This window comes from Odontesthes bonariensis, chromosome 12 (assembly GCF_027942865.1).
Source record: "Odontesthes bonariensis isolate fOdoBon6 chromosome 12, fOdoBon6.hap1, whole genome shotgun sequence".
In the NCBI taxonomy this organism is placed as follows: domain Eukaryota; kingdom Metazoa; phylum Chordata; class Actinopteri; order Atheriniformes; family Atherinopsidae; genus Odontesthes; species Odontesthes bonariensis.
In genome coordinates this window covers 28,060,443-28,074,549 of record NC_134517.1, presented here as the reverse complement: position 1 = coordinate 28,074,549, position 14,107 = coordinate 28,060,443, and the positions used below count along the sequence as shown (strand labels likewise).

The window sequence follows — 14,107 nt, the reverse complement described above, 5'->3', positions numbered from 1 at the left end:
GTGGTCCTCTGTAATACCTGCACTCACCAGACTGTCGGGGAGCAGCTGGGCACTTCCCTGCAAACTAAACTCCCATGTTACAGCAGAATCTGTTTTGATATTCGTCACATCGTCTTTGCAGCTCTTCAGACTTTGTTGGAAATAAAAGTGAATCCAAAACAGCAGAGCCACGTAAAAGCACTAAAGGATCTGGATACCAAACCGAGCATCTGACTTTAGTTCTTTAGTTCTCACACAGAAATGAGACGAGTTTGAATTTGTTGATTTAACTGCTGGCAAAGAAGAAATGGCATCTGTGGATATTCTGCAACAGCTGCAAACAACGTGTGTTTCTCAACATATTCACTCGGGTTTGATTAAGCTTTAAGAGCTTATAATATTATTATATAATAATTAGGGCAGGGCAACGATTAAAATGTTTAATCGAATTAATCACATGATTTCCCTGATTAATCGCGATTAATCGCATTTGTAAGCAAAATCCAAAAATGAATCCAAAAGTAGTGTATAGCCTTTAGCATTTAGTTTTATTTTAAATGTGCTGCCATATGAATGAAAGTGCCATAACATTTGTTGTGCAAACACACTTTTAACATCAGCATCTTTCTGTAGTTTTTATGTAGAAGCCTCGCTCCACTGTCTGTTTCCTTGAATGACTTGCTGCTATCAGTTGTGTGTTTTGCCTTTAAGTGATATTTTAGACTGGAACTACTACGCTGAGAAGACAATTCAACTTGGCAGTGTTTACAGATGACTTTGGTTCTGTCGACTCCGCCGTCTGGAAGAACTTTAACATGAAAATGGCCGAGTAAAAGTTCCGTACCCTTCTCCACGTTTGGTGGATCCGCCGATTACTTTCTTTTCCGGTTCCACAGCAGACAGCAACAGACTTTTACAAAATAAAAGCCTGTGAGCAACAGACTTTTACAATAATAAAACCTGCATTAATGCGCGATAAAATATTTATATATTTATATATATAAATATTTATCGGCAAAAATTAACGAGTTAACTCGCCCAGCCCTAATAATAATATTCTGTGTTATGCTGTATCAGGCTCTGTTAAGCAGTTAAAGTAATTACTGGATGCCAAAACATGGGGCAGTCACCTGACTTTACAGCTCCTGGAAGTTACCACAGCAGTCCGATCATCATCTCAGAGTGGCAGCCGGATGAATGATGGAATAACAGCAACTTAAACAGCTCACTTTGCCCACATTCAGCCTCTTTGCTGTGGTTTTTGAACCAGCACCCACACCGTCTCAGTGTGCTGTCCTGCTGCTTCTGAGCACACAGCCCGCAGTAACAGTAACAGTAACAGTAACAGTAAGATCATTTTGTTTTTACCCCCACAGCTCAAAAATAACAACCCTCAGATTCCTGCAGAGCCCTGCTCGGAGTCGCTGTAGTGCAGCGTCTCTGCTGCACAACTCCACCGTCTCCCCGGGGACTTGTAGTAGTTCACATACATATTGCAGTCTCTCTGCCTAATGAACTGCACTCTACCCCACATCCGCCTTTGATGTTGCCTGTGCTCCACGTCTCGTAGGCCCCCACCCACTCCTTGGCTTCCCCTCCCTCTGATGAGACCGCGGGTGGAGGTGTTGCTGGCAGTGCCCCCGGATGGTGCCTCATTAACACACATTTTACTTGCTGATGGGAAACGGGGAGCGGTGGGTGGATGGGGGGGGCGTCTGCTCGCTGGAATGTGTCTGAGACGAAAATTGGAAATATTTTAGATGCCTGTGAAGAAAGTCTTCAGCATGGGAATGCAAGGATGAATGCTGGAGGCTGTCTCTTTAATTTCAGCGAGCTAATTTGCTAACGTAAACTGAAGGACGCATCGGCTTAAATGTTCCACGTGGCTTCTGATCATGATGGGAGCAGACTTGCTTTAGTTTTCCTTCCAGCCGGGTTGAGTCGTACAGACGCTTAAAGTGGCCCTAAATCACCTTATTACCTAAAAGACTTCTTGTTAATCCCACTTTAAGGTTTTTCTCTTGAATGTTTTCTACATTTAAGAGAATTAAGGACCCCACGTTGTGTCCACGTTACCCCGTCTGCGGTGTTATCACTTTGGCTTAATGTAGAAGCTAAAACAAGGCAAGCACTCGTTTTAATTCGATGCTTCTTTTCCTGCCTATCGTCCTCTATGATTTGCATCTTATCCCTTCTCATCACCATCATTGACATCATTTGGCTCATGCCAACTAACCCACATTTATTTGTTTTATGGTCTTCTATGTGCTGATTTATACCCCAGCCTCAGGGGAGTGCTGACTGCTTGTGCTTGTGCACGTTGTATTGTTCTTTAGTGCTGATGCCCTCTTTTGTTACTGCAGAACAAATCTCCCCCATACGGGTGCAAATAAAGTCACCTTGACCTTTTGACCTTTTGGCTAACCCCCCCCCCGTCCAAACCCTTCCTGACAGAAGGAGACACACTTAACTTCATCAGGACACAAGTTTCTTATTACCAGCTATTCAGCTCTCAGATGTAAAATGATTCATTTGGAGCTTGATTAAAGACAAGTTGATCATTTTCCTAATGGATCCTTTTTGGTTTGGTCACTTGAGAGCTTATGAAATGTAAATGTATTTACTTTATTTATACAGCCGTTTACAGACCATCATTACGGTGTACCAAAGTGCTTTACAGCAGGTAATAAATAAAGACTAAAAACAAATAATAAGTAAAAACAAATAAAAACAATAAAAGAACAGTGAAAGCAATAAAATACAACAAGATAAAATAAGAAAAAATAAAATAAAAAATAAAATACACTTTTTATTATAAACACTTATGTATAATATATATAATTATATTTAAAATTAAATTAATTTTTTATATATATATACTTTCAAGAAATATGAAAGTGTGTGCAATTCTAGAGTTTCTGTCCCCTGAATACTTTCATGCAAGTTTTTAGCCTAGATTTTCATATATTTCTATCATAAATATGCTTAGAATGTATTTTCTCTCCCACAGAAGAATTTCCTCTTGGACACAACTTGCTTGTATACTGTGTAGCTGTGATGATGGGCTGTTCTTCTTATACATGACCCTGTGGATAACAAGCATCTCGATTGGAAGAAGCTCTGAGCCCAGATAGCACTGGGCCGATCGGGGTTTGAGGTGTAGAGACTCTCACAGGGATAAACTACTGGATTAGATGGCAAATAGGTGAATAATCATGCTAAACCTAACTTTAAATATGCATACGATGCGTTTGGGTCCACCTCAATCTGCATCGTGAGAGAGGTTTGGGATTCTTCCTTGATTTTGATGTGGCGAACCGAAGTGTCTGAAGCTCAGATAGCATGAACAGAAATACACTAAACATACTTTTGGACAACAGTAACATCCTGTAGGAGGAGTTTGAACTCAAATTTGAGCCTTTAAAGGAAAAATATTAGGGCTGGGCGAGTTAACTCGTTATTATCGCGTTAACGCATTAATTATTTAATGCCGATAATTATTTTATTGCGCTTTTTTTCTTTTCTTTTTTTTTAATTGAAACATTTTTTGGGGGGCTTTTTTTGCCTTTAATGGATAGGAAGGTTCAGAGAGACAGGAAGCAGGGGACAGAGAGAGGGGGAACAACACGCAGCACAGGGCTGTCTGATGTGGGACTCGAACCGGGGCCAGCTGTAGTGAGGACTATAGCCTACATGGGGCGCCTGCTCAACCCACTACACCACCGACCACCGCTGTTTTATTATTTATTTTATTATTGTAAAAGTCTGCTGCTCACAGGCTTTTATTTTGTAAAAGTCTGTTGCTCACAGGCTTTTATTTTGTAAAAGTCTGTTGCTGTCTGCTACGGAACCGGAAAAGAAAGTAATCGGCGGATTCACCAAACAAGGAGAAAGGTACGGAACTTTTACTCTGCCATTTTCATTTTAAAGTTCTTCCAGACGGCGGAGTCGACAGAACCAAAGTCATCTGTAAACTCTGCCAAGTTGAATTGTCTTCTCACCGTAGTAGTTCCAGTCTAAAATATCACTTAAAGGCTAAACACACAACTGATAGCAGCAAGTCATTCAAGGAAACAGACAGTGGAGCGAGGCTTCTACATAAAAACTACAGAAAGATGCTGATGTTAAAAGTGTGTTTGCACAACAAATGTTATGGCACTTTCATTCATATGGCAGCACATTTATAATAAAACTAAATGCTAAAAGCTATACACTACTTTTGAATTCATTTTTGGATTCTGCGTACAAATGCGATTAATCGTGATTAATCAGGGAAATCATGTGATTAATTAGATTAAAACTTTTAATCGTTGCCCAGCCCTAAAAAAATATACAGTTTTGCAACTGTCCCTAGAGTTTAATGTCGGGTACGAGCAGCGATTGAGGACATGTCACATTTGACTTCTCCCAGCACCTGTCGAGCAGTCCTTCTTCACCTGACCGCCTTACGTTTACACTCTCTGCTCCCCTGGTCGCAGCATTAGTCATCGTCATGGCAGGTGGCTCTTATTGTGACTTCAGGGGCTCATAAAACAGAAACCAGTCGGCCATATTTCAGTGTCTGCTGGTGGCCGGCATTTTAAAACCTGTTGTTGTCCAAAGTGAAATATCACAGCAGCCGTCAGAGCTGGAAGCGCGTCTGAGTCGAGGCTTTGTGCCGGCGCACACTGTGCAGACAGCAGCCTGCCATTTTCTGCCACGCGCTGAGGGGGGAACGCAGCACGTCTGTGCATTCAAGCACATTCACACACCCACACGTTTGTAGTTCTCCAGTCAGGCAGTTCTTTGGTCTGATGTACAGTGCATTAAAAGAAGATTACCTTTTCATGTGGCCTTGATATGCAACAGCTATGCAGAATCTTACAGTGCCACAATTAAAGGGATAGTTCGCCTCTTTTGACATGAAGCTGTATGACATCCCATATTAGCAACATCATTTATGAACATTTTCTTACCCCCTGCTGCGTCCTGTGAGCCGAGTTCCAGCCTCGTTTTGGTGTTGATGAAGGTAGTCCGGCTAGTTGGCTGGGGTTTAAAAAATAAAGCGTTTTGCTTCTCAAAACAATATGCGTTCAAAAGAGTAATACATTTGCATCACAAAATCGTTCTCCAGGAAAAAGTCAGACCTCACAATCGCTTGTCCCTATTTCCTCTCCCTTCGTATCACTGCGTGCTGCCGACAGCCGCACCTGTTACGGTGTTTACTGCTCGGAAGCAGGGGACTGCTCGGTCTGCACTTCGGTCTATACAGCACGTAAACAAAACGAAAAGAAAGGAAACAAAAGGAAAAGAGAAGGAAAGGAAAGAAAAGGAAAGGGAAAGAAAAGGAAAAGAGAAGGAAAGGAAAGAAAGGGAAAGGGAAAGAAAGGAAAGAGAAGGAAAGGAAAGAGAAGGAAAGGAAAGAAAAGGAAAGGGAAAGAAAGGAAAGAGAAGGAAAGGAAACAAAACGAAAGGAAAGGAAACAAAAGGAAAAGAAGGAAAGGAAACAACACGAAAGGAAAGGAAAGGAAACAAAAGGAAAAGAGAAGGAAAGGGAAACAAAAGGAAAGGAAAGGAAAGGGAAAGAGAAGGAAAGGAAAGAAAAGGAAAGGGAAAGAAAGGAAAGAGAAGGAAAGGAAACAAAACGAAAGGAAAGGAAACAAAAGGAAAAGAAGGAAAGGAAAGAAAAGGAAAGGGAAAAAAAAGGAAAAGAGAAGGAAAGGAAAGAAAGGGAAAGGGAAAGAAAGGAAAGAGAAGGAAAGGAAAGAGAAGGAAAGGAAAGAAAAGGAAAGGGAAAGAAAGGAAAGAGAAGGAAAGGAAAGAAAAGGAAAGGGAAAGAAAGGAAAGAAAAGGAAACAAAACAAAAGGAAAGGAAACAAAACGAAAAGAAAGGAAACAAAAGGAAAAGAGAAGAAAAGGAAAGGGAAACAAAAGGAAAAGAGAAGGAAAGGAAAGAAAGGGAAAGGGAAAGAAAGGAAAGAGAAGGAAAGGAAAGAGAAGGAAAGGGAAAGAAAGGAAAGAGAAGGAAAGGAAACAAAAGGAAAAGAAGGAAAGGAAACAACACGAAAGGAAAGGAAAGGAAACAAAAGGAAAAGAGAAGGAAAGGGAAACAAAAGGAAAGGAAAGGGAAAGAAAGGAAAGAGAAGGAAAGGAAACAAAACGAAAGGAAAGGAAAGAAAGAAAAGAGAAGGAAAGGAAACAAAAGGAAAAGAGAAGGAAAGGGAAAGAAAGGAAAGAGAAGGAAAGGAAACAAAACGAAAGGAAAGGAAAGAAAGAAAAGAGAAGGAAAGGAAACAAAAGGAAAGGAAAGGAAACAAAAGGAAAAGAGAAGGAAAGGAAACAACACGAAAGGAAAGGAAAGGGAAACAAAGGAAACAAAAGGAAAGGAAACAAAAGAGAAGGAAAGGAAAGGGAAAGAGAAAGAAAGGAAAGGGAAAGTAAGGAAAGGAAACAACACAAAAGGAAAGGAAAGGGAAACAAAGGAAACAAAAGGAAAGGAAACAAAAGAGAAGGAAAGGAAAGGAAACAAAACAAAAGGAAAGAGAAATAGGGCCAAGCGATTGTGAGGTCTGACTTTTTCCTGGAGAACGATTTTGTGATTCAAATGTATTACACTTTTGAACGCATATTGTTTTGAGAAGCAAAACGCTTTATTTTTTAAACCCCAGCCAACTAGCCGGACTACCTTCATCAACACCAAAACGAGGCTGGAACTCTGCTCACAGGACGCAGCAGGGGGTAAGAAGATGTTCATAAATCATATTGCTGAAATGGGATGTCATACAGCTTCATGTCAAAAGAGGCGAACTATCCCTTTAAGGCTGGGGAATAAAACCATCTCAAATTTGGATTGCGATAAAATCTACGTCGATCTTTGTGATCAGCAGATGAGACATTTTCAGTCGCTCCATCTACAGCCAGCTCTGAACCCCCCTCAGTACAGGCCAGGCCACTCGCTGGTGGTAATGTGCCTCTAAGCTGGTTCCATCTTCCAGAGCTGCTTAATCCAACTGTAGGTGGCAGGGGGGCTGGAGCCTATCCCAGCTGTCATTGGGCGAGAGCCGGGGTTCATCACAGGGCCACACAGACAAACGACCACACACACTCACACTCACTCCTAGGCAGAGGTGGGTTGAGCAGCCAAAAATTGTACTCAAGTAAAAGTAAAAAGTAGTCATCCAAATAATTACTTGAGTAAGAGTAAAAAAGTGCTTGGTGAAATAACTACTCGAGTACTGAGTAACTGTTGAGTAACGTCTGATTTATTTGTTAACACAAGCATTCAATCAGACAGACAAAAATACTAAATAATCATCTTTAGGCAAATTAGAGTTCATCCAATTGATCAAATAAATTCACTTCAGTACTTCAATAAAAAATAAAAGAGACTTAGGAAATGTTTAAAACATATGTAACCTAAAAAACAAACATTCACCTATCCATGGGGGGGGGGGAAACGAATTTAGGAAACTTAGCGCTACATGTTTCCTCAAGTTAGATGTTGAGTTTCTGCTGAAATGTGCGTTTGTTTTGGTTAACACAAGAACATGTAAACGCCACACAGAAAGGCCCCAGCCGGGAATCGAACCTAAAGCAGCATAGAAGGGGAGGACAACAGCAAACGTGCAGCTTTGAGTGTACAGGTTTTAGCATTTCAGATTTCACCACTGAGGACACCGTTTGAGGTCCAAAATGGAGGAAATGGAAGATATTTAAATGCATTAGTGTCAGCCAGTCCCATCTAGTGTTCTCTGCATTCTCAGCCTCACAGTGCGCTCTGGCAAATCCTGTTCCTGCTGTGCCCTCCAGCTGTGCTAATACCAGCCTGCCTCCCGCAAGCTCACATCACAGCTTTGCACTCGGACACCTGCTGAGCCACAGCACACATTGGCACGAGGTGACCACGTCCGTGCCACATCGGTTTAAGGGGGTTCAGGTGCTGCTTTCCCAATGCGCCCGACGACCTCGCACAGGTCTTACAGCTCGGCCTCGTTTGCAGACGCCAGGACCTTGATGCCAGTGTCAGTTCTGCCAGTCTGGTAATACATTCTGCAGTTTGGGATCTAATTAATCACATGATTTCCCTGATTAATCACGATTAATCGCATTTGTACGCAAAATCCAAAAATGAATTCAAAAGTAGTGTATAGCCTTTAGCATTTAGTTTTATTTTAAATGTGCTGCCATATGAATGAAAGTGCCATAACATTTGTTGTGCAAACACACTTTTAACATCAGCATCTTTCTGTAGTTTTTATGTAGAAGCCTCGCTCCACTGTCTGTTTCCTTGAATGACTTGCTGCTATCAGTTGTGTGTTTTGCCTTTAAGTGATATTTTAGACTGGAACTACTACGCTGAGAAGACAATTCAACTTGGCAGTGTTTACAGATGACTTTGGTTCTGTCGACTCCGCCGTCTGGAAGAACTTTAACATGAAAATGGCCGAGTAAAAGTTCCGTACCCTTCTCCACGTTTGGTGGATCCGCCGATTACTTTCTTTTCCGGTTCCGCAGCAGACAGCAACAGACTTTTACAAAATAAAAGCTTGTGAGCAACAGACTTTTACAAAATAAAAGCCTGTGAGCAACAGACTTTTACAATAATAAAATAACTTAAAAATAAATTAATTAAAAAAACTGCGTTAATGCGCGATAAAATATTTATCAGCGTTAAATAATTAACGAGTTAACTCGCCCAGCCCTAATCTTAATATATTATGTAGAGTTTGCTTACATTTTACCGAGCTCAGAATAGAAGAATAACTATTAGAAATAGCGAGCAGGATGGAGCAGGATGGAGGCAGAAAGACTAAACATGGCTGCTCATGAACATGTGTTTACACTTGATTAGATTTTTAGCTTCTGCTCACTATAGTAAAGAAACCAAAGCAGAGAAAACAGTGTAAGAGATCATTTAATTGCTTGAATCTCTCTCCTTGACTTGTATTATTCCACTCTCGCAGTGATATAACGTACCACAATTGAATGATAAACCAACATCTCTTTCAGATTCATGCTTATAAGCTGCATAATATATTAGCCATTTCTTCTCGAGTCCTGGTGACTAAACATGTATATTATGTGCTAAAAGGCTGAATTAGCTCTCAAACAATGAATAAAGTGTGTTTTCTGTAAGCCCATGTTATCTGGTGCATGTCGGGGATATGAGCTAAAGTCTCTACTTAACTATAAATCCTCTGCTGGGAATGTGGGGGGGTAAAATGATTCTGGTAACGGTCCCAAACCAACTTCTATAAGGTCGATTATTTGTGTGCTGATGTACTTCTTGCCTGTAGCGCAGCCCAAGAGGACTGTTCTGAGAGAAAGTGTACAAATGTTTACTTCTGTATCTTAATCATAGCCTTTGTTTTACATGTGCTCATTATGCTATAGCTCACCATCGTCATGGTAACAGTTCTACCCTTATTTTACCGGGTTGTGTTGGCATTTGGTTTCAGTTTGCATCAACAGCAGATACAATAACTGGTTAATTCAGGTTTAAACATTGTTTCTTTGTTCAGACCCACGATGTGAGATCAGTGTGGGGCGGGGCCGGCCCGGCACCTCCTGACCTGAGGTATTAGTGATATCATCACAGGGTAAAACCAAGAGGAGGGTTTTTCTTTTTTGTTATGTTGTTTGATTGGATTTAAGCTTATTGTGTAAGTAGGTGCAGACTCCAGCAGAACAGATGTGCACCCAATTCTGCATAAAGGTTGCTGTTTTTTTGCCTTCTCCCTATTATAACCACTTAACAAAATGCTCACCTAAAAGATACACAAAGCATTACTGAGTCCGCCTGACAACACTCCAAGGACCAATTACAGAAATCTGTGATGAGCAGCTTAGTACAAAAGTGGCATTTTGCACTCGTGAATAATTATTTCATGTGTCGTGGGTTTTCCCCGCGTATGAGTGGTTCTCTGCTTCCTCCCACCCCCCAAAAACATGCAATTTAGGTTAATTGGTGAGGCTGAATTGTCCCTAGGTGTGAGTGGGGAGCACTAGTCGGTGCATTTCTAGTTTCTAGTGCCGGTCCCAAGCCCGGATAAACGGTGAGGGTTGGGTCAGGAAGGGCACCCGGCGTAAAACATGTGCCAAATAAAATGACGTGAGACTGACCCCTGATAAAGGGAGAGGCCGGAAGAAGAAGAAGAGAAAACAGTGATTAGAATCATCATATTACTGGAATATGACCATAAAGTGTCAGTGAAAAAAGCTGAACTCAACTGAACTGAAAGCAGCTTATTTTATTGTAAATATGAACTTAAACTCAGTGTTTTCTGTAAAGCTTTTTTAGGCTAATATCTGTTTTATTTCTACATTTAATGCTTGTGTTGCATTTTTCACCTAAATCTGTTTTTTTCCCCAAAATGATTTACCATCAATCTGCTACTATCTACACATTTAGCTGCGTTTTTGTTCATTAACGGTGTTGGATAGGAGCTTGTGTGATAATGAGCATCACAGTCTGGATAAGAAACACTTCACTTTTCTTGATTTGATGTTTTTTAGTGGATAAGTCATGTTTTTCATGGCTGGGCTGTTTTTAATCTGCTGCATCAACCCTTTTTTTCATGATTTTCTGCCTTCAGGAAGGATTTTACCTGACAGCAACAAGAATGTATTAACACGTAAATGGAAATGAGGCGAAGGAATTTTTAGGAAAAGTATGTGAAGGCATGTGGGAGATTGTCAGAAAACAAACACACACACACACACACACACACACACACAGCAGAGCAGACAGTCGGACATGTTAGGCTGCATGTCTGCAGGGAACACTGAAGGTGTCAAAAACCTATGAAGCACATTATTCTCACCTCTTCCGCAGCTGAAAAGGATGTGAAAGACATCCAGTTTACATCCTGCACTCAGAGATCAGTAATAAGACACTTCTGCGTAGTTTAGGAGGTTCAAAAGCAGGAGAAGATGGAGGAAACGGGCTGGAACGACGAGCCTCAGTGAGTTAAAGTAATAAATAAATTGGTTGCTTGAGTCAGTGGAGATAACCAGTTTCTCCCCGTAAAGCCTGTCAGTTTCAGAGCGAGAGGACAGATGTCTCTTCCAGTGCAAGGCTGAGAATAAGGAACTCGTTTTAAATCAACAGATTTGGAGCTGCACACAGTATAAAAGAAGCGGTTTGCATGAGGAAAAAGGGGAGAATCTAGCCTGTCAATCATGCAGCACTCCTGGGATGGAGGAGGGGGAAGCGAAGGGTTCATTTTCTAAGTGACAGCTTCTTGTCAGAGCTTTTGCATGATGCTGCCGCAGCTCTCCACGACCCGGCATCCCACGAGGGGGAGGTGGGGGGTCAGAATCAGAATCAGAAAAGGTTTTATCGCCAGAAATCACGTGACCTCAGCTCTGAATGTCAGTGTTTGGTTGGTTTTCTCATCGTGTGGCTCTCAGATGTTGAAGAGTTGGATGTTTAGGGCAGTTTTAGATCCTACAGAGGGCTGTTTGTGACTTTGAGTTGTGTTTTTGATGTGATCAGTGATGATATGTAGCCTGACTACGTCATAGTCACGATTCTAGTCAGAATGTGAGTCTGATACCGCTCAATAGAGATTTGAGTATGGGGCGTGTTTCAACCGAACCAGGAGAAAAAATGCCTCTTCGCTCAATTGGATAGACCTACAACCAATCAGAGCAACGTAGTATGTGACGTAGATTAAGCAACACACACTTGTTGTAGGAAGGACGGCAAAAACATCTTTTCTATCGATAAAAGCCTTTATCACATTCCTCTGTTCGTCTTTCAAAATGAATGCAATGTGGAGATCCTGTAGAACAGACTTGATGGCAGAATCTACACACCCTAGCTCTCCAGCGGCAGCCATGTTTGTTTCAAACGAAGTCAAACCAAGTGCTCTTTAGTGACGTAGTCGATAATGTCCCTGTTGATCATCTGTCCATCATCGTATAAAGCCCGCCCTGGCAATCTGATTGGGTCGACCGATTCTTGGTCGGGCATAATGATTTCCCAACTGAGCAGAGCCAGACCGAACTTCCCAACCAAAACTTTTATGGGCGGGGCTAAGTTCGGCTGGCACCCAGGCTAGATGATATGCACAGTTCAGTGTCTTTTGTTCCAGGCCCGCTGCCCCAGATTACATTCATGCCTGCTGTGCAGTTATGTCTGGAATTTATTTAGTATGTTAAATACCTTCAAATGAAGCTTTATATGCAAAGATCAGTGAATCCAAAGTGTTTTTCTCATTTAAATTGGGAAGAAAATGTTTATGAAAGTATTACAGCTGATCTTTTGTTGTTTAAGTTATTCAGTATTTTAGATATTTGTATTTCACTGAATTTGATTAAATGGGTAATCCTGCGCAGATTTGTTTGTATGCATCTGTTTAATTTGGTAAAACCTGAGCTTAATAGATACAGAGCACCAGAGTTTTAATATTTAACTCACGAGTGGGTGGGCAGCGTTGGCAGAAAGCTTTTCTTGGAATCTTTTCGAGTATCTCTTAAGGGGTGTTTTCCTTCAATTTCCACAGCAGGAACCAGGGGGCTTCACAGAGTTCAAGGGGAGATATTTCACCCCCAAAAACATCACCCACAGCCATCGGGATGGAGCTTACAGTGAACACAACATTCAAACTCAGACGTTCATGCCTGCTTTAAGCTGCCAGAAAAGAAACGTTCCTCTGCATCTGCACCAGATTCTATCGGACAATCGGTCCGTTTAGTGTTTCATGGAGACGTCTGAGGACACCCTGAACGACTTCTTCATCGACTGATTCCAATCCTCAGAGGCCTGACTTAGTTTCTTTAATCAGCATCTTGACAATCGAAACGTTTTAAATGACACAAACTATCCCAAACAAAAACAGCGCCCCCCACACTCGGGTGGTCAGTATTTCAGCTTGTGTCTCCGTCTGAGCTTCAGCTGATCAAACTCAGCCGCTGTCAGCGTCAATCAAGACAACAAACGTGAAAAAATAACAGAGTCGATGGCCTTAAATCAATGTGGAAATACATGATTATCTAAAAGGATCCATCTGTGAGAGAAACTACAGTCACTTCCCAATAAGTGTGGCTATCGGCGACAGAAAGCCTGACAAATTCTGAGGTTTCCCTCTGTAAATGTAAATGTAAATGTACTTTATTTATACAGCCCTTTACAAACAATCATTACGATGTACCAAAGTGCTTTACAGCAGGTAATAAATAAAGAGAAGAATGAGTAAAAACAAATAAAAACAATAAAAGAACAGTGAAAGCAATAAAATACAACAAAATCGAATAAGATAAAATAAGATTAAAAGTGTCATCATACTCTGTTACCTTTTTAATCTTCTTTTCTCTGGCATGCAGGAACGTTATAAGTTAAAGAAGTTTAACTTTGGGATGCTTTTGGTCCAAATGCATCTTCGTTTTCTTTTTTCTTGCTACTAAATGATGATGATGATGGTGTTTGTTTTTGATTATAAAGGTGAATTAAGCTGCCAGCGTTAACTATCCGAAGCAGTTTTTGTCCTGGGGTTGTTTTCCAGGTGCAGATAAAACCACACACACATTCTTGTTGTCATGCATGGATGCCTGTCTTTCCTGACAGAGAAACACTAATTATGTAATTAACTCAACATCTAATTCGATTGGAAACAGGAGGACATGGTTTGTTTTACAGTATCAGGATACGTCTGCTGTTCAAGCCTCACGTCTCTGTTGCTGAGTCTCTCTCTTTTCCCAGCAGCAGAGTCCAAGGCAGCAGCACTTGGCAGCGTAATCGTCTCCGCTGTGATAGTTTGTTATTATATTTGGAAATGGCAGCTCATCGACTGATGTGCAGTTTTTGTTCTCCTTGCAGCTCAGGGCCGCGTCTGTCTGGAAGCTCCACGCAGATCGCTGTGCTGAAAGCAGACGGAGAAGAGAAAGCTGGGCGCTCTGGGATCTGAGTCGATGAGCTGTTGGACCAGACAACAAGCACAGAGGCTTGATTTAAAATGGGGTAAGTTTAGAAGCTCAGACGGGCGCTTTGCCAACAACTGCAGGTTGTTTATAACCTCTGCCCAGTCAGAGAGGAGGGCAGTTGTGCTGATGGTGAAACACAGAAACTGACTCATGATGTGTCTGCACACAGGCAGAAAAACCCACTAACAGGATGCACATAGAGATGCAGCCGCACGGCAGTCCC

General features: G+C 41.5%; 1 protein-coding gene across 2 annotated transcripts in view; it reads left to right on the top strand.

Annotated features, from left to right (window-relative positions):
* Window positions 1–14,107, top strand: part of arhgef49 (Rho guanine nucleotide exchange factor 49) — a 72,303-nt gene that overhangs the window by 35,897 nt on the left and 22,299 nt on the right. For both annotated transcript variants that reach the window (XM_075479967.1, XM_075479966.1), the window contains exon 2: window positions 13,781–13,921. The gene's annotated coding sequence lies outside the window, so the exon portion shown is untranslated. The remainder of the gene's footprint in view (window positions 1–13,780; window positions 13,922–14,107) is intronic.